The sequence below is a fragment of the Acomys minous genome, assembly GCF_964271855.1.
Source record: "Acomys minous genome assembly, chromosome: 9".
Lineage (NCBI taxonomy): Eukaryota > Metazoa > Chordata > Mammalia > Rodentia > Muridae > Acomys > Acomys minous.
This window is the reverse complement of record NC_140490.1, coordinates 109,440,598-109,465,863: the sequence shown is the minus strand read 5'-3', so window position 1 is coordinate 109,465,863 and position 25,266 is coordinate 109,440,598. Positions and strand designations below refer to the sequence as shown.

Below are 25,266 nucleotides of genomic sequence, written 5' to 3'. Positions count from 1 at the left end.
AAACATAACCACAGGAGGCTACTCAACCAGAGGCTTGGGTAGAAGCAGGTTAAAGCAGGCCACACAGTTCCACCCCTGCACTGTTGATAGAATAAAGAGTTGACAGCCATTGAAGTCAATGAAGCAGCCACATAAGCAGAAAGGATGGCATGATGTTTTGGTGACTGATTAGCGTGCAAGCACTTTGGAAGGGCATGGGCAACTGGCTGGTGTGAGAGCCTGAGCCATGCAGGTTCTGTTGGAGGAGACATGAACTGTTGAGTTAGGGCTCCAGACTGTTAGGTTCTGGTGCAGTGTCTCTCTAGCTCCTCAAATTAACACAATCCAAGCTGCTGAGAGGTCTTGTTCACTGCCAGGTCTTCCTTGTTTTGTAGGACATGATTGGCTACTCCCCACTTTCTACCTCTGCATTTTTTTAATTGATGAAGGTGGAATTTAACCCTGGAGACAATACAATCTTTCTCTCAAGAGATGGCTCCTTATAAAACCATTGACTTTATCCAATTTTCCTCAATGTATAGCCTCAAAAATCCGTCCATGTAATTGACATATACAGTTCTCTTCCACTTGTGAAAGGCTCCAATATGAATATCATCAGGTTGTTTGTACTGAATTTTTCATAGTCTCCTTTTTGTTTGATCATTCAGAATATACTCTCTCATGTCACCCAAGGTCCCACCTGAAGCTAATAATCATACTTTCAAAATAATCTACTCATTTCATACCTTTCCTGCATTATTCTAAATGCTTCAATTAACAACTATGACTACATTTTTGTTTTTATAAATTTAGTTTAGAATTTGTCTCATTCCTGCATCCAGTTTCATCGCCACCAATACATTTTCTCCTTTACATATTGTTTCGTATTTTTCTTCTCATCTCTAAAACAGTATAAGAAACACATAGCACTCAGTCTTAGACCTAGGGGAGGGGAACAGGGTGAAAGCAAGAAGAAGGGAAGAATGGGAGGATACAAGTGATGGGATAACAATTGAGTTCTAATCTGGATAAATTAATTAAATACTTTTTTAAAAAGCAACACATAGCAGTCAGAAACATGTGGGCATTTTTTTCTTTATTTGCACATTTGCCCTAAGCTCTCAGACCTGGCACCGTTTTCTCTCTGGAAGAAAGTAAGTCTATCACCTTTTTTGAGCAGATTCATCAGAGTGCTTTTTAAATGAAGCTTTGTAATCCAGTGCAAATGGAAAAAAAATTGATTGCTGAATTAAAACAAGTTGGGACATAATTTAATTAGTACCCAGGCAGAAGGGGAGAGAAACTACTTTAGGTCCTTAATGGAAAATCAATTTTGCAAGAAAATTTCACATTTTTAAGCCTAATTAGAAAAACATTTACTTCACAGAAAAGCATTTTGAGAATACATATTCAATCAAATGGCAGGTTTTTTGGCTTCCAGTGGTCAATTACTTGATACTTAGCTGAAATGAGTTAAAGTTATTTCTTACAGCATCTTTGTGGCCAGGGATCATGAAACAGTTGATGTTGTTTCTAAGCACATTTGAGAAATTAGATGGCCAGTCAAGCTGTCAGAGACATGCCCCGACACATACCAGCAAACAAGTGCTCTGATCAGAAATGGTTTTAAGTGATATGTCAACAGTACTTTGCTTGTCACTCAATGACCATCACCTTTAGGAAATGCACTGAAAACATTCACTTACCTCCGCAGCCTTTCAGGAAGATGTAGATAATGTGCTTCCAGGCAGGCGCTGTTCTTATTCTTCACCCTGAAAACGATAGACACATAGGAAAATCATCGTTGTTACTTTTAGCTGATGAGTTCAAAAATAACTGGTTTTCTCCCCCTAATTTTTTGTAATGTCTTGATCACTGTCTCTTTTCTTCCCATAACCTTCATTTTTATTCTGTTTATATGATTCATGTAGAGCCTTATAGGTCATCTTTAACTAAGTTTTAATGGTAAAGGTTAGATTAAATAATGATTAAGTCTCTGCTTGAAACATGGAGATGAAAATTAGAGAAATATAAGAATGTGTTCCAAGGAGAATTCAAATAATATGGCCCAAATCCAAATATACCATGCCAATAAAATTTGTTGTTAAACAAATATATAGTACAATCTATACCACTTAGCTGTATAGAAATATTTTATTAGACCATGGTATATTAGACCAGGATACTTTAGGATTTTTATTATCTATATGTCCATTCTATGGGATTCAGAACATATTGATTTTACTTTACCCCACAGAGGCATAGACTCAGCTGATAGTTCATGATGTGACCTTGACCAGAATCTCAATCACTAATTCTATATTGTATAATAAATACTGTCAACTTTATAATGTGGTTGAGAAAAATACAGAAAGAAGTAAATAACTTGAAATGTCCTTGACATATAGTGTGTTGTTGTTGTTGTTGTTCTTCTTCTTCTTCTTCTTGTTAAACAAATACATGGTACAATAGATACCTCTTAGCAATATAGAAGAAATTTATTATATATATGCAATTTTAGACTTCACATCTCATATAATTGAGCTCTTAGATAAAATTTTAATAATTTGAGTATTTTCCATAAAAGTTGGACTCATTTAAAGCAATAATTAACCCTGAGTAAGACCCTAGATATTATCAAAATGCCATCTTACTAGTGTCCGTTGCCTCTTTGCCCATTGTCACCTTCTCCTTCATAGTCCACATCACATACAGGCCTGGCTCCTTTGTGTTCAAAGCTGCTCTGGCCTTTTAATGTGTAAGCATCAGCACCTCCATGCTCACATGTGCACACACACAAATAATAAATCTCATAACTGTGTAAGAAAACCAGTGACCACAGTACCTTGTTTATGTCTGCATGGCAATGCTAGAAGTAAAATTAACATACAGTTCTGAAATCCACACACTCTTTCAGGATAGCCTTTTTAAATTGCCTCTTTTGACCTTCTTAGACTTAAATTGTAGCTATAAATTACATTTTATGCAAAATATCCACTTTGGCTCATTTTTTGAAACCTGTGACAATAGGTCAGTTTGCTTTAACAGCTTGCAGTTGATGAAGGTGTGTGTGTGTGTGTGTGTGTGTGTGTGTGTGTGTGTGGTGATGTGGGGTGTATGAATGTCTGTGTTTATTGACTGGGCAGCCATTTGAGATATTACTAATGTATTGTAAATACATACATGATGGAAGATCTTATGAATGGAAGCGTTTTTACTATTTCACAAAACTATTAATTTATAAATAATCGGCTTGATCTCCTCCAAAATGCAAAACCTTAAAATTCAATGACGCTGATTAATGTGAGCATATGTATCATCTTGGTGCACGCAAATGTGAATCCAAAACATATATTGAATATCTATTAAATGATCATTAATGAAACAAAATATGTAAAACAGATGTTTAATGTGTATGGAAAATGCTAAGTCTTAGTGGTAAATTTTCCTAACGTAAAACAATAATTAACGAAACTGCACAAAGAACCAGTTTGATTTATAAACAAATACTATGTTCAAATAAGAGATGTGGGATAAGGACGCTCTATAGACTAGTTGGAACTAGTGCTTCAGACTGAACAGGGGTGAAAGAGCTGGCTCATTGGGTAACAGCATTGGTTGCCTTGCCGAATGATCTGAGTTCAGTTTCCAGGACCTACTTGGTGGAAGGAGAAAGTCAAGGTTGTTTGTTTGTTTTGAGACAGGGTCTCGCTATGTAGCCTAGACTGTCTTGGAGCTGTCTATTTGGATCAGGCTGACCTTGAACTCACAAAGATCTGTCTACCTCTGCCTCTCAAGTACTGGAATTAAGTGTGGACCCATCATGACCAGCCCCCCTTGAGAGCTCATTTCTCTGATCTCCACATAGGCACTGTAAAACATATGCCCCCAGGCCTGCGCATGTATGCCCACACACGAACGCAATAAAGTCTAATAAAGTCTTTATCTGAGTAGTTTTTGAATAAACAGAGAGAAGCCTAGACCAACTCCTAAGTATAAGAGTTCAGCACGAGCAGGCCCAAGTAAGAGTGAAAACGTAAATTGATATCTTGAGGAGAAAGATTGGAGTAAGTGGCTTAATGATGGTCTGTCCCTTAGGTACTGAACTGATAAATTCAAAGTAAAAAGAGCAAGTTCTTTGAAGACTAGACATCAGACGTGAAGGCACTCACCCATCACCCCCACCCCTCACATACACAGAGTGAGAGAGAGAGAGAGAGAGAGAGAGAGAGAGAGAGAGAGAGAAATGTGTGTGTGTGTGTGTGTGTGTGTGTGTATGTGTGTGTGTGTAATGAGCATCTGCTTATCTCTCTTCTTATATAGTCTCTTTCTCTTTGTATCACCCTTTCATACATTGAATAGCAGAATTTGTCCCATGATGCACAGAAAATGAACAGCCTAACAGTGACTTAGACCCAGGACAGTGAGACTCAGAACCCACTTCCCCTTAGCTCTGCTGCACTGCCACTACGCCAACTGACCTCAGAGAGTGCAAGGATTATTTTCTGTGCCTGTTTTTTTTCTGCAAAACATACAATAAGCTTAAGCATATAGCTCTCAGTAAATTGATAGAACAAATTAAAATGTAGTAGGGGTTTTCCTTTACCAGCATGTACTATCAACCATACTAACGTTAAAGGGACTACCACTAGTGAGTGTCCAGCCACCCCAATGACTATGGTTGCAGCACAGCCCTGCATACTTAGATGCTACAGCCGCCCCCTCTGAAGCTCTTTCTCAACATAAAGAACATTATTCTGCCCGTCATGCTCAACCATGGCTTGGCTTTGTGCTTCTGTTCCATCGAGTTGGCCCTAAACCTTGTAGAGTCCAACAGTGATAATGAGGTGATAAAGGAAATAGGCGAAAGAATTTTAGCTGCTGTGGAAAACAACCAGGTGGATGTTCTTTTGAGGCAAATTTTGACCAAAATGTTCCGAACATTAGCAGTGTTCTGTGGTCTCTCAAATTGCTTATTGTGGGGCAGATTCTCACTGAATTTCATGAATTTCTCATAAATTTTGATACATGTTGTGCCAAAGAAATCAATTTTTTTTTAAATAGAAATGTGTGTAGGTGTTAGGGGTTTTGGTTTTTTTTCTTCTTCTTCTTCTTTTTATCCAAAGAATAAAAGACGTGCAAGCTTTTTAGTTGGATTTTAAGTAAAATGGAGCAGAGTGGTGGAAAGCGTGCTGGCACAGCAGAGCCTGAGGAGTGGGAGCTGAGGCAGGGACAAACCAACACTGAAAGAACAGGGGGAAACAGCAGAAATGACGCTAGTCTGTGTCTGATTCCATATTTCGGGTTTTGTTTTTTGTGTTTTTTTGTTTTTTGGGGGTTTTTTTGTTTTGTTTTGTTTTTGTTGTTGTTATTGTTGTTTTTTGAGTGGGAAGCAAGACAAGAGAATGTCCTGTTCTATCTTTCACGTATTTGAATCTTTCAAAATGTAATCTTTTCTGATGAGCTCGTCATATGTTTTGGCACAGTTTTTGTCATTATCCTATTTGTGAATCTTCAAATTAGATGTTTTTACCGTCTGTCTTCCTCCTACCTACCTTTGGGCAGGCCAAATGTTTATATGTGAAATCTTTAGTTTATTCCACAAGTAGAGGAGCGCGGTCAGTTGGGTTGCACTAGTTGTGCCACAGAGGGGAGAGGAAGGTTTACTGACTAGTCACTATGCCTTCCAGAGCTACAGGAGAGCCTGAACACACAGGCACAGCCTCGCCTGTGAAAAAGAGCTTTAAAATACTGCTGAGTAATTTCGTACTTTTGTTTGTTAAGACTGTTATGCCCCTTCTACAGGACAAGGATTGTGTTAATTTCTGGGAATTTGATAAATGAAATAGTCCCACTTCAGCTAGGCAGTTATGAATCAGCAGTGAGACAGAACCACAGAGTGGATTAAAACTCTAGACTCGGGGCTGGAGAGATGGCTCAGAGGTTAAGAGCTCTGGCTGCTCTTCCAGAGGTCCCAAGTTCAATTCCCAGCAACCACATGGTGGCTCACAACCATCTATAATGTGATCTGATGCCCTCTTCTGGTGTGCAAGTGTACATGCAGACAGAACTAGCGTATACATAATAAATAAATAAATAAATAATCTTAAAAATAAAAGTAAAGGGAAGGGGTGAGTCTTCCCTTTAAAAACACAACAAAACTGTAGACTCAACTATGCGAATCTAACCACAACCCTTCTTCCTCTTGGGAAGTATTTGCTCTTGCTGTTTAAGTTAGTATTACTAATCTCCATGGTCAAAGCACATTCTAAAAGAGATTGTTATACAAAGGTCTTCCAACAGTATTTGCTGCCATGTAAATATTAGTTATTCGGGGTGTTGCAAATATCCACCGGAGCCCTCAGTTTCTTGTGAACTGAAAAGGCATGGCTGTGTCTACCCCACTCACGTTTCCTTTGTGAAGACACTGAGACCAGCCCAGGAGATACTGTAGATGTCCTCATGCCTAGATGTCATGAGCAGGAGTCTTGGGGGTGGGGTGGAGGGGTATGAATATTTCCACAAAGGCCCACTCTGCAGAAGACTCAGCAGATGCAGACACAGGGTAGCCTAAGTTCCAGGCTTTACTAAACTAAGGTTTTTATTTTGTTTTGTTTTAACCCAGGTGGTAGCAAGTGCTGAGAAGGATGCAGAAAAATTTGGAGTTTTGTCTGTTGCCAACAGAAATGATGTTAACTCTTTAGAAAACAATCTTACATTTCCTCCCAATCCTAAGTATGGTTACAGTATGGCCTAACATACTCCTAGATATATTCTAAGAAAAATGAGGAACTGTGTGCATATCATATCACACTGTCATGTGAGAATATTCATAGCAGCATTTTCACAGTAGACCAAAGCAGAAACAATGCAGATGTCCATCAGCCGGTGAGTTGATAAAAAAGAGGATCTAACACACAATGGAATATTAGTACTGAGAAACACACAACATTAATGAGCCACAATAAGCAAAAGGACAAGCACACATTTATGCAGATGGCTGGGGGAGGGGAAGAGCTGTGTACAGAGACAAAGGTGGCGGGTAACGAGTGGGAGTTTCCTGCTGGAGTAATGAAAATATTCTAAAATTGGTAATGGTAGCTATACAACCCTGTAGATATATTGAACTGTGTGGATTAAATTGTGTAAGTTTTATAATATATGAGTTAGATCTTAGGTTGGCTATTAAAATCCACAGCTACTTACTCCAAACATGAAGCATGAGGCAGTTCATCTGCATCGTCATTTGAGAGCCAGGGCTGAATATGTCCCTCTGGTCCTGTTTTAAAGGTTTTAGAGAGATCTCTTCAAATATTCTGTCTCTCCTAAGACTAGATTACTTGCTTACAAGACCACGGTCTTGGCTCCCACAACTCTTATCATTGGGTCAGGACTAGGATTCTCCTTTTAGATATTACAAACTCAGGTGTACGCCATATGCCCAGCTGGTAAGAACTCAGGGCTCAGATGCGGTCAGTTTCTACAAGCCCACCTTCACTTGGGCAGGAGTTGCAGATTTAATTTCCTAATATAAAAGCATCATTCTAAATATCAGAACTAATCCATTTTGCTACCCCTCTTCATGTGCTGGCTTATTTCAGATCCCATATTGCTCTTTTAGGAGCTTCTTGTGACATCAAGAACTTATAAATTACTGACACTATGCACTAGAGGAAAACCTGCTACTGTCATTTTGCTAGAGGGACAAAAGCATCAAAACGCCTTCTAATTATCCTTAAATCTTAGTGTGGCTCTCACCCTTTACCTGAGAAACTTATTGCTGAAGTGACCAGAAGTTAACATAGACACTCACAACTACCCAAAGTGCAGAGCGGAAGTGATTGCCGAGTGTACGGCCCCAAATGGGATGTGTTATCACTCCTTCCCTGCCATCTTCTAAACATTGTAGAGTAGGTGAGGGGTGGGGCGGAAAGATAGTAAGAGGCAGAGTTCAGAGAGGACTGCAGCAAAGCATTGTCTTCTCGACAAGGCGGGGCCACTGCACTCACGAACCCACAGTGATGGCTGCCTGCACGAGATCAAGACAGGTAACATTCTAGCATGGATGGAGGAGGCTCCTGAGGACCCAACCCTAGCTTAGGTCTGCTAGTGGGTTGCTAGGGCTAGAAACAGAGTCAGCTCTCTTTGCGAACATGGTCCCTGGGCAGCTGATCATTCCCCGGTGGATAGCCCTGCCCTTGTGAGCATCCTGGGCGCGCCCATTGGACTAGGTGAGAAGAGTAATGAGGATATCAGTTGGGAAGCGCGTGAAGTGGGGGTGGGGCTTCTGGGAGAGAATTTGAAGGGGGTAGAGTGCCGGGTACATATGACCAACACACAGTATACCATTTTCAGGAAGTACATCAAATCACCTTAAAGCTACATACAATAAAATGTGCAGTACTAAGTTCATAGAATCGTGGAAGTTGGAAACATCGTGTAGCCACTGCTCTAGTATAAAGTACACAACATGTCCTACCCCCAAAATATCCTCGGTGCTCCTCTCCAGTTAGTTGCTGGGACATGCTTCAGGAAACCTCTCCTGACTTTTGTCACCATAAACTATGTAGTATTGTGTACAAATCTCAAACTGTTAGTCATTTTCCTATTGACAGACTTTGGTATTGTTTCCAGTTTAGGATAATTACTGGGGAGGAGATGCTTAACTGCACTTGGACAACTTTCCATATATGTTTTTAATCTCCTGTAAAATCTGTTGCTTTATGGGAAGATATAGATGGATAGATGATAGATAGATAGATAGATAGATAGATAGATAGATGATAGATAGATAGATAATAGATATAATTTTTTAAAACCTGAGAAGACTAGGTCACAGGTCTATATCTGAGCATATTACAAACTGTGTTGCCTAGGATTCCCTCCTATTCCTTTTCTTTCTTGCTTAGCTCGCAGTCAGTGTCCTGCACCCCCTCCATCCTTGGCCGCATACTCAGCACCTCACAGCTCGCATCCTAACCATCTGACACACAGAGGTACACAATGCTATGGCATGAAGAGATGCCTCGTTTGCCCACGTTTTCGTCCCTGCACGTAAAGCTCAGCCTGCACATCGCAGTATGCCATTCTTGGGCAGAAGTCTGCCATACATCAAATGAGTACGCCACTCCAATCCCAACCCACTCAAACTTCTGAACCACATGTCCTCACTGACAAATGCAAAATAGATTATATACACATTTCTCTAGACTGCATTACTTTTACTTTTTCAACACAGGGATATCTAATATGAAATAAGTGCCTAATTTTTTTTTAGATGGGCACATGAAATAGCTACTTCTTTCTTATGGGTAAAAAGAACCCAAACATTTCCGGAGCCACTTGGAGGTGCATGGGATATTTTTGCTCTTACTGTGGGGCCAGCGGCAGTCCCAGTACTTTTTAGCATTCCTGTTCACTCTTCCCAGATTGCAGCTAGCTGAAGGGGAAGTAGAATGGCCACTAAGCTTTTCCATCGAGCTGATGGTAAGTCTTGTCCAACAGCTTCATCCAAACCAGCTTCTGGCTCTTGCTGTCTTCTTGCCCCCATTTCCTTCTCTCTCTTCCCTTGCTTCCTCCCCTCCTTCTTCTCTTCTCTTTCCTTCTGCTCTCCCTCTCTGTTTAAATGCCTCACAGTCATGAGTAATACACAGTCACTTTCCTCCTGCCACAGCCCCCAACCCTGTAAACTGATGAGAGCAAAACAACAAGGTGTTCTCTGGGGCATCGTGCTTTGGGGCTTTGGGAGCTGTCGGGCTCCTTACACACAGCAGAGCCTTGAGCAGTAGAGAAACCAGTGTAGCGCACTCAACCTGAGCCAAGCCAATCTGCTATCCTAGGATGCTTCCTGAGTTATGCTTCACACAGAGATTTCCTCCTGGGCAGTGCTCCTCACAAATTTTCCTCCTGAGCAGTGCTCCTCACAGATTTCCTCCTAGGCAGTGCTCCTCACAGAGATTTTTCTCCTGGGCAGTGCTCCTCACAGATTTCCTCCTAGGTAGTGCTCCTCACAGAGATTTTCCTCCTGGGTAGTGCTCCTCACAGAGATTTTCCTCCTGGGTAGTGCTCCTCACAGAGATTTTCCTCCTGGGTAGTGCTCCTCACAGAGAGAGATTTTCCTCCTGGGCAGTGCTCCTCACAGAGATTTTTCCCCCGGGCAGTGCTCCTCACAGAGATTTTCCCCCTGGGCAGTGCTCCTCACAGAGATTTTTCCTCCTGGGCAGTGCTCCTCACAGAGATTTTCCTCCTGGGCAGTGCTCCTCACAGAGATTTTCCTCCTGGGCAGTGCTTCTCACAGAGATTTTCCCCCTGGGCAGTGCTCCTCACAGAGATTTTCCCCCTGGGCAGTGCTCCTCACAGAGATTTTTCCTCCTGGGCAGTGCTCCTCACAGAGATTTTCCTCCTGGGCAGTGCTCCTCACAGAGATTTTCCTCCTGGGCAGTGCTCCTCACAGAGATTTTCCCCCTGGGCAGTGCTCCTCACAGAGATTTTCCTCCTGGGAAGTGCTCCTCACAGAGATTTTCCCACTGGGCAGTGCTCCTCACAGAGATTTTCCTCCTGGGCAGTGCTCCTCACAGAGATTTCCTTCATTATTCTATAGTGAGACCCAACTAGCTCTCAGCATCGCTCCTGAAACCACTTTCTGCACCCAAACTTTACTTTTTATATGGACTACAAAGCCTATTTGGGAACAAATTTGGGACCTGGTTCAAAATAGTACAGAGATGAATATTTGTGGGTGAAATGGAAGACCTCACCTATCATTCTAGCCACAGCCAGAAAGGATCGTTCAAGCCTACTTCTCTCTGGTCCGGGTCTCTCACATGATAGCATGCACAGTGTAGACTGTGAGCCATTGCTACTAGTCACCAAGTTAACCAACTGTTCTTAAGTTTGATCTATATTAATGAATCAATATTCTCACAAAGTTTTTGCTAGAGTTTCTACTTTCTGCTGTGTTTAAAAATAAGGTGGGGGTGTTTTAGTTTAACACTGAACCAATGCAATGTTTAAAAAAAAAAAAACACTTGCTTAATTATATCTCGGTGCCAGAAATAAAAATAGAGACTAGAATATCAAAACTGAGGGAGATTTGGGAGCTTTATGTTTTTATTTGAACCTATTTTTAGATCACCAATGTCACAAAGAGTGGGTATAGAAAGCAACCTTTGAAAGGCCTGCCTTGTGGAACACTGTCAGCGTGCTTCACTTACAACCTGCACAGGGAGGGACACACAGTTCTGTTTAAGGTCACTGATGCTCAAAGCGGTACTTACTGGTGCTTTGTGTGCATCAGAAATGATGAAGACATCTACAAAAGCTAAGTGTCTTGGTAGGATTGCCTGATCCCAGTTTTACATAATGGGACCATTTAGTTTGTTTTTGGTAAGCCATGCCTCTGATGCTCTGTTATCTGAAACGTCAGGTACAGTGCTGAATACATCTGCCACAGGACCTTAACATTGTCTCTACAGAGCGTTATGAGAGTTGCACTGCGCTATCATTTACTCCTGATACTTCTACTATGGCATAGGCATCCTAATTATGGCTGCCTTAGTGACCAAGAAGCTGAGAGGCACAAATGAATTGCACGTGGACAAGCAGATGCCAGTGGGAGGGCTGCAGTCAGACTGTGGTGGAAGGCACTAGTTAGTGCATTATGTAAATGTGCTTCTAACCATGAAAGAGGTCACAGGGCCCATGCCCTGGTGATGTCTGAGTTTTTCCACACATACACAGTTTGCACATACCCAGAAGTTTATTTTCCTCATTCCTATTCTCCCAACTCCAAGGTCAGTATCATGAGGGGCACAAGAGGAGCGACAACACCCTGTGTCTCTGCAGTGCTTCCTAATCACAAGACTCTAAGTCACCCTTTATTAACAAATAACATGTGACAGACACACACAGGGTTAAGATCCCACACTCCCACTCTTCCCCACCCCTGTTGTCTACTGCACAGCGTGGTCCTGGAAAGAGAACTGCTTGCGTCACACCCCCTTATGTTATATGATGACCTGACGGTACGGAACATCCCACCTGATAATTATACTTCAAGAACCAATAACGAATGCCATATGTCCCAAATACAGCTTTAAAAGGTACACGTGAGCAGGGGAGAAACTCCTTTTAAAACTAGTTTTTATTTGAGGACAATCATGGCTTCCTTGTCTTCTTTTTTAACATTTTTCTTTTTGTGATTCTTTTTTTTTTTTTCAAGTCAGGGTATCACTATGTAGCCCTGTCTGACTTGGAACTTAACTCTACAGGCCAGGATGGACTCAAACTCCCAGAGATCTGTCTGCCTATGACTCCCAACGGTTGGGATTAAAAGTATTTTAGTCACTGTTCTGTTGCTGTGAAGAGACACTATAGGCAACTACAAGGCAACGCTTATAAATAAAACATTTAATTGGGGGATTGCTTACAGTTGTAGAAGTTTAGTCAATTATCATCATGGTGGCACCCATTGTGCTGGAGCAGAAACTGGGAGCCACATCCTGATCCACAAGCAGAGAGAGAGAACAGGCCTGGCTTGGGCTTTGAAAACCCCAAAGCCCACCCCCAACAGACACACTTCCTCCAACAAGGCCACACCTACTCCAACAAGCCGCACCTCCTAGTCCTTCCAATCCTTTCCAACAGTCCCACTCCTGTTGGAAGAACCCTGCTGTTTGAGGTTGCAGTCCTCCTTGTCCAGATAGCGATTCTGAGTTTGGCGTTAGGTGTAGGCCTCCCTCTCCCCAGCAGGGCCTCTGACTCTCTGCCTGACTCTATCTGCAGAGGGTCTTTAGACATAGATGTCCTTAACCACACTTTGTATATGGCCCTTGACACAGCTCCCTGCTAGCTCTCCCCTCCCTGTGCCTATAGGATAATTAGGTACTGTGTTCCTGTTCATATGATAGGAGCGTGCTGCCAAATGCAAATCAAGCATCCTTAAAGTGCATGGTTTCAACCAACTATGAGCACCGATCCTGGAAGCCCTCCACCCATTCCCCACAGGCTGTAGAGCCTTTGTTCTTTCTGATTAAAGTGGAACTAGATCCTGGAGTGCGTAATCTCTGTCCTGCTCACAGCCTGCGAGGCCCTGCATCTTGTCATCTGCTCCTCCTGCCTTGGTGGGCTCGTGGCCAACAGCCCCCAAATGAAGAGGAGAACCACACACTCTCTGGTGACTAAGTATTCAGATATATGAGCCTATGAGGAACATTCTTATTTAAATCACCAAATTGGCAGGCACATTGTCCCTGTCCCCCCCACCCAAAAAAAAATATATATATATAAACTTCATTTTGATCATATTTTTTTCCTTATCCCAAAACTCTTCCCAGATCCTTCCCACCTGCCTACCCACTCAACTTCCTCTAAAAATAAAATAAAAATGAAACAAAACAAAACCCTGAAAATTAAAACAAACCAATAAGACAAAAACAAAAGACAAAACTGAAACAAAAATCCCATGAAAGAAAGAAAGAAAGAAAGAAAGAAAGAAAGAAAGAAAGAAAGAGAGGAGGGATGGACAGAGGGAGGAGGCAGGGAGGGAGGGATAGACAGAGGGAGGGAGGCAGGGAGGGAGGGATAGACAGAGGGAGGAGGCAGGGAGGGAGGGATAGACAGAGGGAGGAGGCAGGGAGAGAGGGATAGACAGAGGGAGGAGGCAGGGAGGGAGGGATAGACAGAGGGAGGAGGCAGGGAGGGAGGGATAGACAGAGGGAGGGAGGCAGGGAGGGAGGGATAGACAGAGGGAGGAGGCAGGGAGAGAGGGATAGACAGAGGGAGGAGGCAGGGAGGGAGGGATAGACAGAGGGAGGGAGGCAGGGAGGGAGGGATAGACAGAGGGAGGAGGCAGGGAGAGAGGGATAGACAGAGGGAGGAGGCAGGGAGGGAGGGATAGACAGAGGGAGGGAGGCAGGGAGGGATAGACAGAGGGAGGGAGGCAGGGAGGGATAGACAGAGGGAGGGAGGCAGGCAGATAGCTCCTTGGTTACGGGTGGGACTTTATGTCCATTCTCCCTCTCAGTGCTGTGATTTTCTCTGGTTTGTACTTGTCTTTGTGTGTGTTGCCATAGTCTCTGTGAGGTTGCATGTCTATCAGCCTTGTTGGGTCAAAAAGATGCCATAAAACTAAATCTTTGTTATGTTTAGAGTTCTGAGCCTTTGCTACACATGCAATCAAACTAACTACTAACGTTATCCAGCACAGTTAAGATACTGAGCTCCGCAGACTGGTTCCATGTTTGTCATTACAAAAATAATAATTTCTACAGATCGATAAAGCTGGCAGAAATGAGCAGCTCCAGTGGGAAGGACTGCAATTTGAAAGACAGTACAAAGGACTTCAATATGAAACATGGTGCTGACCACTCTCTTAGATTTCTGTTTTTAAATTTACCTTTTATTGAGAGGACCAAGTCAGGCCCAGGGGGCGGGGTGAATAGAAAAGGCCTGCATTGTACATCTTCCAAAGCTACGTGATGATCAAATGTGTACCGCCACTCCCCAATTCACCCTCTCTTCGGACAAAAACTAGTCAATATTTTGAAGACTGTATTGCAACACTCCCGCATTAGAGGTTCCCGTGTGATCTTTACAGAAATTATTTTGATCAATCTCACATAGATCTCAGCTAAATTTTCTAAACACTTCTTGTCAGGTCTGCATTTTATCAGTAATGAAGTATTTTAATGAAGAGACTTCAGTGAAGCATTAGTCACCATTGCTAGCTACACCTTTCAAGGCCTTCTAGCAGCTGCTGTTAGAACCACTCACTTCCAGCAGCAGGTGCTCTCTCGGGTGCTTGCTAGAGTCTTGGTACTTACCACCACACCCCACTTCTTCTATTGTTCCCTCTTTAATTAATACTTTTTGTCATTGTATTTCTTGATCAATCCCTTTTGCAAGGAACACAATTAATAAGTTTGACTTAAATCAGAAATGATTAACTCCACTAGTTTGATGAAACTTTACGGTGCTATAAACATTTAACCCATAAAGAGGAGGCTGAGAGTCACAGACGCTAATGGTCTTGGCTGAACTCATAGAGCCTGTAAAGAACGTCAGAAACATAGGCGTTTGCTTTATTCCAGAACCTACATTCACTATTATTTTATCTAAAAAGTCATTTGTGTCAGAAACTTCACTAAACTCCTAATTTTGCTCTTTAAAAAAAGATGGGCTGTGGACATGACTCAGTCAGTAAGGTGCCTAGACCACACATGAAGATTTGAGTTCCAATCCCCGATACCCTTATAAAAGCCATACACGGCACTGCACATCTGTAACCACAGCTCTGGAAGATGGCAATACCATATCCCTGCAGCTCAATGGCCACCCAGTCTGCCTGATTGATCAGCTAGTTCCATTCTCAAAACAATAAGGTAAAGAACAACTGAAGAAGACATCCAATGTTGCTCTCTAGCCTACACACACACACACACACACACACACACACACACACACACACACACATGCACGCACACTCTCGCACACCTCATAAACAGAATATATGGTAGCTTTTCTCTTTTACCAGTTGAGGGAGCTTTCCTGAAGAAGTAATTAGGCTCAAGATACCTACTCAAGTAACATGCATGCTCTCTGAATCCTATCTCTTTATCGTTTAATGTGTTAGAGGAAGATACAACACAAGCAAACAAGGAAGAAATAAGGATGGGACATAGCTGAATTTTCACAAGTCCGATTTAGGTGCGAACTGCTCTTCAGCGCTTCTGGTCTGAGTCTGGAGTCAGCATTTATCAGGATGTGTTGTTGTACGAGTCACCAGAGAATCAATTCATGGAAAAACCCCCGTCCTTTATCGCAAGCATCCAAGCTTCTCTTGGATCCTCTTGTTCAGCTCGTAATGAATTCAGTGCCCTGGGCTAGAACTTAAGTAACTGGGGGGCAGAAACAGGTGCATCATGTGTAATCTCCACTGGCAGATAATGCCTGAGAAACTCTGTGATGTCCTCTAAGTAGAGCCCAGAGCCGCTTGCCCAGCCAGCCATTAGTTAGAGTGCCAGGGAAGTGTAGGCTGAGAACAGACCGCAGAGAGCTCATGATTGTTTCCCTCAGTGCCCTGATGGGGTGACCCACTTCCCCTCCACTCTGCACACGCATGTGTGCCATGGTCCCTAAGAAATGCTTCAGCTTGCCTCATTTCTACAGAAAAATACATGTTCTTCCTTTAGAACTGAGAATAGAAATGCTTCTTCCAAAATGCAGGCTCTGATATCCCTAAACAAAGATTTTGTACATCGTAAGCTAAAACCACCCAAGAATCTCAAGATAAGAGACAAGTGGCCTGAGTATATTCTGAGCCTGTGGAAATTGAGGACTCATCTGCATCTAAATAGAAACTGCTGCTAGCATCATCTTCAGATTTCAAAAACACTAAACAAACAAAACAAAACTCAGGGTATAGCCTGCATTTGTTTGGACTCTTTCATGTCCCGTACGTTTCAACCATCCTAAGTCTGTGTTTATGAGCTAATTGTAGGTTAATATTAAAGTGCTAAGTCTCACTTTGGCATCATCTTTGAGTGTCCATCCGTGAACTTGGTGGTTATTGCCTCACGTTTGCGTCCTTTTATGTGTGCTAGAGCCGACACAGACCTGGGTATCTGGTTCAGACTCTTCGTTGCAGCCTTGTAGTTTCTAGTTTGGTTCAGGCTCCTAAAATAGCAGAACCAGAAGCCCTGGAAATGAGGGCTGTCGATGGTGACTGCATTAATTAGGGATCGGACATCCACTCAAGTCGATACAGAATGACTTTCTGAAGACACCTTAGTCCAAGCAGAAGAAAAAAAAAAGACATGCAAGTGTGGGAAGAACTAATTAAACCGGAGAAGACCTTTCTGGAAGTGTTAAATGTTAAAGCAGATATCCAAGAGAAAGGCCTACCTCTTTGGAAGATTTTTAAAATAAGAATTGGAGCACAGATTATAGGCCTCCTTCAAGGTAAGGGAACAGACATGGTGATCTCCCGGGGGATGATTCATCAGAAAAAGTGTTTAAAAAGCAACGCCATGGGAGGAAAGGAGCTGTCTCATCAATCTAAATCAAGGCTTGTGTGCACTCTCTTTCTCGCCTCTCCTGCCTCCTAATCTCCCCCTGCATTTTCAGAAGACCTATCACATACTCTCTCCAATTACTTTGACAAACAATGATAACAGGTGTTGAGGTTTGGGTTTCTCTTAAAGTAATCCATTTTTGACGGTGAAAAATGGAGGAAAAGGATTCCTGAAGCTGGGAGCTGCAGTGATGGATTTGGGGAATGTAGCAGAGTGGGTTTCCAGACATTGGCCTCTGGCTATATTACGTGGGCAGGTGCCCAGAGGCAGCCCCTCAGTAGACAGAAAAATGAATATAATAAAGACAAAAGTCACATCATGTTCACTTGCCTACCAGGTAGCAGCCTGTCAAAAATGATGCAGGTTAAAAGAAACAAACAAACAAACAAACAAAAACCCTCTATTTTAATGAGAATTTTTAACCCCCCCTTAACACACACACACAAACATTATAATGACTTCTGGTAAACAAATTTCCAAGCAGAACTGAGTCTCTGCTGTTATAACTATATAATGCTATAACTGCATTACTGTAGGTCTGCATGTTCTCGTACCAACTTACAATTACCTGCAATAATATGGGCTTCGTGTTCAACAATAACTCTGTAAGTTATATTGGGCATATTAGGTAACCATTAGAGATAATTATATGGAAAATCCATTAGCATGTTAAATAGAAAAAGAAAATATAAAATTACATTTATAAATATAGATATAATTGTACTTAATGGGGTTTTTGAAGCATTTGTATATAGTCACATATAATAATTTGGGAATCTATACAATAAGAATAAATATCTTTGGATGCTAAGATTATCTTCTTCAGGGGTCCCATTTTTAACATGTATATAAGCAAATGTGGTGGCTTCCACACTCCGCAATGGGAGGAATCTAAATAGGGGACTAAATAGATTAGTGTAGTGGAAAATATACTGCTTATAGATGTCAGCAACCAAGATAAATAACATATATTCACAATGGCCAAAATATACTTTCTTGAAGCCTAGATTACTCAAAGGACTTACATTTTTAGTGCTAGCTGAGCTGTAAGACGCGGCCAAATGATGGCTTCCTTTTCCTGGCCTCCACAGGAAGTGATAAAGGCTGGCACATGTGCCGCGCTACAGCAACCTTTGCATGTTTCCCCACCCTGGGGAGAGCAGGGTGCGTGGGGATCTGCCAGACAGTTCATTCACTTCTCCAAGACCCTTGACCTGCTGCTGACAGCTAGGGAGCTTTGCTTCTGTAGCTAGTCCTCCAGAAGCTCAGGGAACGGGACTTCCCACACTTACCATGTCACTCTCTAAATCACAGCTTCCCACTGTGACAAGGGTACCTCCCTGGGCTTGAAAGGGCTGACTCAGGGCTAAAAGGAAGCATGTAATCTCCTTCTAGGTGAAAATGGGTCAAGAGAGCACTGGACACTGAACAAAGACAACACTGTTGCATACTTAATTTAATTTCCTTCAAAAAGACATAGACTTTGTTTCTATGCTTCCCATGCTTTTTAGATGTCAAAGTCGAGTTTCCTTATAAATGCCAGGTTTGGATAATTTAGGAACTCTCATAAACTCGTTTCTAGAGCTAGGCAGGTGGCTTGGTTGAGAAAGTACATGCTGTACAAGTATAAGGAGCTGAACTCAACTCCTAGCACCCAAGTAAAAAGGCCAGGCATCAGGGAATAGTATGCTCGCTCGCTCGTGATTTCATTCCTGGGAGACAAAAGACTCTTACTGGCTGCTAGCCAACTCGCCTAATCAGGGAATCCATTTTCCGAGGTAAGACCCTCTGTCAACAAACAAGGACTGGTGCTGCTGAGCAACTATACCCAAAGCTGATCTTTGACTTTCATATGCATATGCCCACATGTTCTCTCACACACACACACACACACACACACACACACACACACACAAAGATCAGGGGTAGAAGGGACAGAGAGGTCATTTTTATGAAACATGCAATTTACAGAAAACAGAGAAAGAGTAGCCCAGTTCATGCCAGGCCTACATTTCTTAATCACTTTTCTTTTATCTAAATTGAGTGTGGTTCATTGGGGAGGGGTAGGGAGCGGTATCTTCTGAGTCAGACAGACTAGTTCACACTGCCCAAGCACGTTCTCTGCAAACTGGAATGTGCTTGATGCGCTCCCTGTACATTCATCCCTTCAAGAACAAGATGGAGAATGTAAAAACTGTGCACAGCCTATTGTCAAGATGAAATGAGATCCACTACAAGAAAGCACCCAACACCAGTAAGCGTGCCATGGATCCTGGCCCATTTTTCTTCTTCCTTCTATACCCTGAGGCTAGTCTAAGATGCACAGTGAGTAATAAATTGAGATGCTTACATTGCCTACCACCTCTTGAAACCCAAAGACATCTTCATGGATAGAAGAAAAACTAAAGCTGAAAGCATGTGCCATAAAATGCTTTTTAAAGGGTAGACCCTCAAAATGGAACGAATTTTCCTGCCTTTCATAAAAGATGGCTCATTTCAGCATAAGTAAAGTAAATCTCATTGAGTGTCCTTCTTCGCACGGTATCTCCAGATCCAACACATCCTTTCCCTCAAAGCCCTCTCTCTCAGGGTTGAGGCTAGCTTTTGTTCTCTGAGAGGTCTGTGACAAGCTAGAGTTAATAGGTTTTCCATGGTGTCAAAAGTAATAACATTAGCATGCTGTTGTGAGTTAAATTAATTTTGTTTTGTGCACTGGCTTACATAAACGTGAATGACATTTTGAAATATGATCAGGCAGGAGCTGGAAGAAGCCAAATGGCAAGGCAGAAGGAGACGTGGCCATCAGAGCAGGGAAGTCAGCGGCAGTGTTTGTGAGCACAAGCGGAGGGCGACAGCAAACTTCAGAGGGCTTTGTCGTACATTATTTTCCCTCTTTAAAAAAAAAATCCCAATTTTGTTCTGAGAGAAACGAGAGATGTTTGATATCCTGACTATTTGAAAATGAAAGACCATTACCTTGATACTGTCTATATTTAGTGTCTTTCAATACATAGATTTTTTTTCCATTTCACTCTGTTTGCAAGGGGAAACTGATGGGTAATAGCTTTGTTGATGTTGGTTTTAGTTTGATTTTAATGTTCAAAATTACTGTGTGTGTGTGTGTGTGTGTGTGTGAGAGAGAGAGAGAGAGAGAGAGAGAGAGAGAGAGAGACAGACAGACAGACAGACAGACAGACAGAGACAGAGAGAGGCAGAGAGAGAGGTGCACATATACACAATGTGTGGAGGTCAGAAGACAACTTGCAGAAGGTGGTTCTCTCCTACGGCATGGATTCTAGGTGTTGGACTTAAGGCAGCAGGCTTGGAGGCAAGCATGTTTACACTAAGCCTTCTCTGCAGCCCAGAAATAGCTCTTAAGCTGAGAACTGAAAGTGGCATTTTAAAGATCTAACTGTCATAATAAGTTAAGGTACATCAGATTACACACACATGAACGCACGCGCTCGCGCGTGCACGCACACACACACACACACACACACACACACACACACACACTCCCTTTCCATTCCATAGATTCATTTGTTGTCTGTAAGTAATTAAAAGATACATTTGTTAGGAGCTGGGGCATGGTGGCTCACACTTACAATTCTCACACTTATAAGACTAAAGCAAAAAAATCTAAAGTTTAAGGCTAGCCTGACTTCCTTAACAAAACTGTATCTCACACACACACACACACACACACACACACACACACACACACACAAAGGTTGGGATACAGCTCAGGGGTACAGTGTTTGTCTGGCATGCACAAGACCCTGCCTTCAAACTTCAACATAAAGAAATAAGATAATGTCAAATTTAACATGCTCAAGACTGTGGGTTCTGTCCCCAACCTTGGGAAAAAGTATATTGATCTCAGAAAAATAATATCTTATGGTGACTGTAGGGGCAGAAGAACAAAACAGCTGTAGATTTTGTCATTGTCCCTCATGAGTTCTAAAATGTTGCTTACTTTAGCTGGAAATGAAATTATGATAAAAAGAAAATAGGGACTCCCTGTGAGGTGGTCATTATAGGCAAGGAGTAGACAATAGTTTTAGTAAGTTTTGCCTCTTCATACTATAAATGGTAAATTTTTTTCTACCTTCAGAAGTATTCTCAATGTGCAACCAAAAATATTTGTTTGTTTGTTTGTTTGTTTGTGTGTTTGTTTATTTTTGAGACAGGGTATCTCTGTGTAGACTTGGTTGACCTGGACTCACTTTGTAGACCAGGCTGGCCTTGAATTCACAGAGATCTGCCTGCCTCTGCCTTCTAAGTGCTGGGATTACAGGCATGTGCCACTGCACCCGGCAGCAACCAAAATTTTTAATGTGTCTACTGGCTTGCTTATCTTCATAAAATTAAGAGTGCATTTATTCCAAGGCTCACATGGTATTTAGAACCTTTAGCCTTGCTACAGACACTGAAGTGATGCTGCCCTCATTTCACAGCAAAGGGATTCCCTCATAACCTCCAAGTCACATTCTGTATTTCAGTTCGCATTAGCCAAACTCTAAAGCCTGTGATCCAGGAGAGCTACAGCCTCCCTCTTCCCAGCCACCATCCCACCGTGCCGCCATTGGCTCAGTGCCTTTCTCATTTGACTAAAGTGAAACTTAAAAGGCAAGGAAGTGGTTTCTCCAAAGAAGGTTTCAATAATTCAGTGTTTCAGCCCAGCAAGCCTCCATCTGAAGTTCATGCCTTGCTGGGCACGGTACAGAGATGAAACCAGACACCTTCTCTGGACCCCGGGAGTCTGGAGCTGACACAGAAGGGTCGGTGCTGTGTGGAAGTGGGACGCTAAGGGGGGGCGGGGAGATGGTGGGGCCTCTGCACGATGAGATAAGGACTTCAAAAGCAGGAAGGGTGAGCACTGGCAACATGTAGAGGCTGAGAAGATGTGCGTACAGTTCTGATTAGATCAAGTAAGAGAGGCATGAAAAGCAGAGGCAAGCCAGAGAAATAAACAAGATAGGAGAGTGTTACCCTTATGGACAGAACGGAGCCAGTGGCCACACCACGTATGTTCTAGAGACTAACCTTGGTAGTGGGCAGTGTTGAAGACTATGCCTCCATGACAAGAAGGGGCTATGAAGCTATTTAGCCATGGAGATAAAAATAATAATTTTTTTTAAAAAGCTAGGTCATGGAATTTTCTTAGTGACCAGATAGAAGGGTTAGGAATAGAAAAGTACTAAAAGTACTTTCAGTCATTATTTGGTTGTTGGTAAATGTGCATATAAAGCAATAAATGAGAGTAAAGATATACAAATATTAAAGAAAACTAAGTTTTCTTGATCATTTTGGCTAAAATATTTAAGATTACATTAATATTCACTTTTCACAGTTCAGTTTAATGCCTTATATTAAGGACTTGATAGATAGCCTTCTAAATAGTATTTATACCTATGATCGCTTGCTAGTGTTTCAGTTTTTTTGATTCTGGTATCATCTTGCCAGTCAAATGACTTTCATAACATTGCTTATAAATAAAGCCAAAGGCCAAATTCGTCCTTTGAAAAACAAGCATGATTACCCTCCTTGCATTGTAGGCTGGGATGTTTTGAAGTTCCCCTAGGGATTTTGTAATTTTTCCATTTCCACATGTCCCATTGAGCAGCCACATGTATGAAACTACCGCAGCCAGGCTTCTGCTGACGTAAGGCAGGTCTGCTGAGAGCGCCAATGGGGCTCCAGTGCAAACTGTGATTTATCAAAAGGTAGGATTTTGTGGGCTTCCACTCTGGAAGACCCACCTCCTGAGCCGCAGGAGAAAGGGATGCCTTCCAGAGGGTCCAGGCAAGGCGAGCTGCACATCCCCATTCAGGAACCGACCAAGCCCCACTCACGTTCTTCCTGAAGTCCAAGAAGAGTGACTCGGCTTGTTAAGTCTGTATCTACATGATGCCTTATCCGTTCATTAAGTCAATGAACTAGCACTACTTGTGCTAGTAGATGTGCCAAGGACTGAGTGGAGAGTGTAAAATGGTAGTGTGTATTCTTAACTTTGTGTCTACTGCATATGGATAGAGATGTTATTGTAGTTGAATTATTATTGAAAACCTAGAGCGCATGTGCATCGTCTGCGTTCTAGGAATTGCTCTAAGTGCTTTTTATGTGTGCTCTCACTCAGTCCTTACCACAAGCAGCTGAAACCAGCAGCTGCTGTCTCTATTTTACATAGTAGTAAACTGAGGGAGAAAACAGAAAATCTCTTCAAGGTCACTCAACACGTAAGGGGCAGACCAGGTCTCTAAATCTCCAACTCTTGATCTGAATACCTCTGGCTCGTTTATCTTTTCTATTGCAGAAAACTTTCCTTGACTGTTTTATCTTATTTGACCTCATTAAATCCCTGTGCAGAGAGTGCAATAGAGTCCACCATCGCTCCTGATTCAAGGCAATGTAATACGTCTCCTTTTAGTCAATCAATTTAACTGAGGCAACCTCGGGAGTGTAAAGGAAAATTGGGAGCTCGTGTTTGTACATGCTCAGCTCCTCTGAGAAACACTTTCTCCTGAACATCTACAGATGTCCATGGAAGACCTTGAGATGGTCATTTAGGAATTTTAGCTGCTGCATCCTGTTCACTTAGAAAGTCATGAAAGCAATTACAAATCACTTAACAGCTGATGTATAATATTCAAGATGAAGAATCTGGCTGAGAACGGTTACACCAGGGAGATCCTGACAGGTGATTTTTTTTTTTCCAGTTTGGGTACTTTGTGCTAACAGTTGTCTTTCTGCCATATAGTGAGTGCTAGCTATATTAGATATGATCCAGTAAAAAAGGGAAATTTAAACATCCTGAGATGGTTATTGCAAAGAAAAAGCATGGACTTCGGGGCTATGCAAACCTGTGCTCTGAGTTTTAAGAGCCATATTATCTTAGCTACTTCCTAAGGCAAATGGCCTGTCCATTCACAGAGATCATGATAGCTCCAATGGCAAGAGAGAAATTGTTCCCAGGAGGGTGGCTCGTTACTACCAACAGCCAACATTTCCTGAGTGCTTACTGTGTGTCAGGTTCTGCTGCATGCACACCGCATGTTACTTGGTGCACATGTAGCATTCTTACTCTGCTGATAAAGATTAACAAGGCTGAGAATATTCTCAGATCACCCAGCTAGTTACCTGCAGACTGACTACCACCAAAGGCATGGTACCAACTGACTGCGATTTGTGTGGTGTCACTCTCCTTTATGAGTATAGACTTGGTCTCCAGTCTGTTTTCCTTTCTTGATTTATCTAACTTATCGGCCGAGGAGGCTGTTTTCTCAGTGAGCTCTGCAGCAACTGCCTCAATTTACTTCCGCACCATTTCATTTTGTTAACTCTTAAAATGCACTGTGCGTGCATGCGCGCATGTGCGTGTGTGATGTATGGGGAGGGGGGAACAACACTGGGGAGTCAGTTCTCTCCTTCCTACTTTAAAAACTGTGTGCTTCTATGCTTGAGAGTGTCAGTAACTTATACTGGAAACAGGGTTTTTCAGGAACGTTTGCCCTCTGTGCCGCCCTCACCTAGAAGCAAAGCCTCTGCCTCCTTTCTCTACCTTTAATTTACACTGGACCTGTACAGCAATCCTGTTTCATTCTGATACATTATCTTTCCTCTTTTTTTGATAATTTCTCCCATAAACTTAAACCTACAACACCGTTCTAGCCCTTAGCATCTCACGAAAGTATTTCTCTGTCTGTACCTGTGAATCATCTCCGTTAACCACATGCTACCAAAGACTCAAGGATTCCACCTGCCTGGAGTGGAGCCTTTTCTCAGATAACAACCACAAACATGGTCTTTTCAGCTTTCAAGTCTTGATATTCTACCTTGAATTTCTTATACTCTTTCTATTATTCAGAAGATTTTTTTTACTATATTAAATTTATGCAGTAATTCAAACCTACATATTCATTTCTTTAGTTGCCAAAAAACTAATTTGCATATTAAAGCCATGGAAATAAGGATTAGGTCAAGGTCTACATTTTACCCTTTTGCAGCATGATGTTGGACAAAAATTAATGTTTTTAATAATCTACATTTCAATAAATATCTACAATCAACACAATGGTACAGTGTTGGTACCCACATGCATAGAGAATTATGGGATTTTTATAAGTGTAAATGAGAGCATAATAAAATCAGAGAATGAGTCATTCATAAGAATAAAACCATGAGGAGATAATGTGTCCTTCTGATGAAACTGACC

General features: G+C 42.1%; 1 protein-coding gene and 1 long non-coding RNA gene across 8 annotated transcripts in view; one reads left to right on the top strand and one right to left on the bottom strand.

Moving 5' to 3' along the window:
- SYT1 (synaptotagmin 1) overlaps window positions 1–25,266 on the top strand; it is a 527,282-nt gene that overhangs the window by 387,301 nt on the left and 114,715 nt on the right. The gene's annotated exons all lie outside the window — the stretch shown is intronic.
- The window catches only part of LOC311605786, a 192,665-nt gene continuing 168,862 nt past the window's right edge, over window positions 1,464–25,266 (bottom strand). For both annotated transcript variants that reach the window (XR_014782088.1, XR_014782089.1), the window contains one exon: window positions 1,464–1,751. This is a non-coding gene — a long non-coding RNA (uncharacterized lncRNA). The remainder of the gene's footprint in view (window positions 1,752–25,266) is intronic.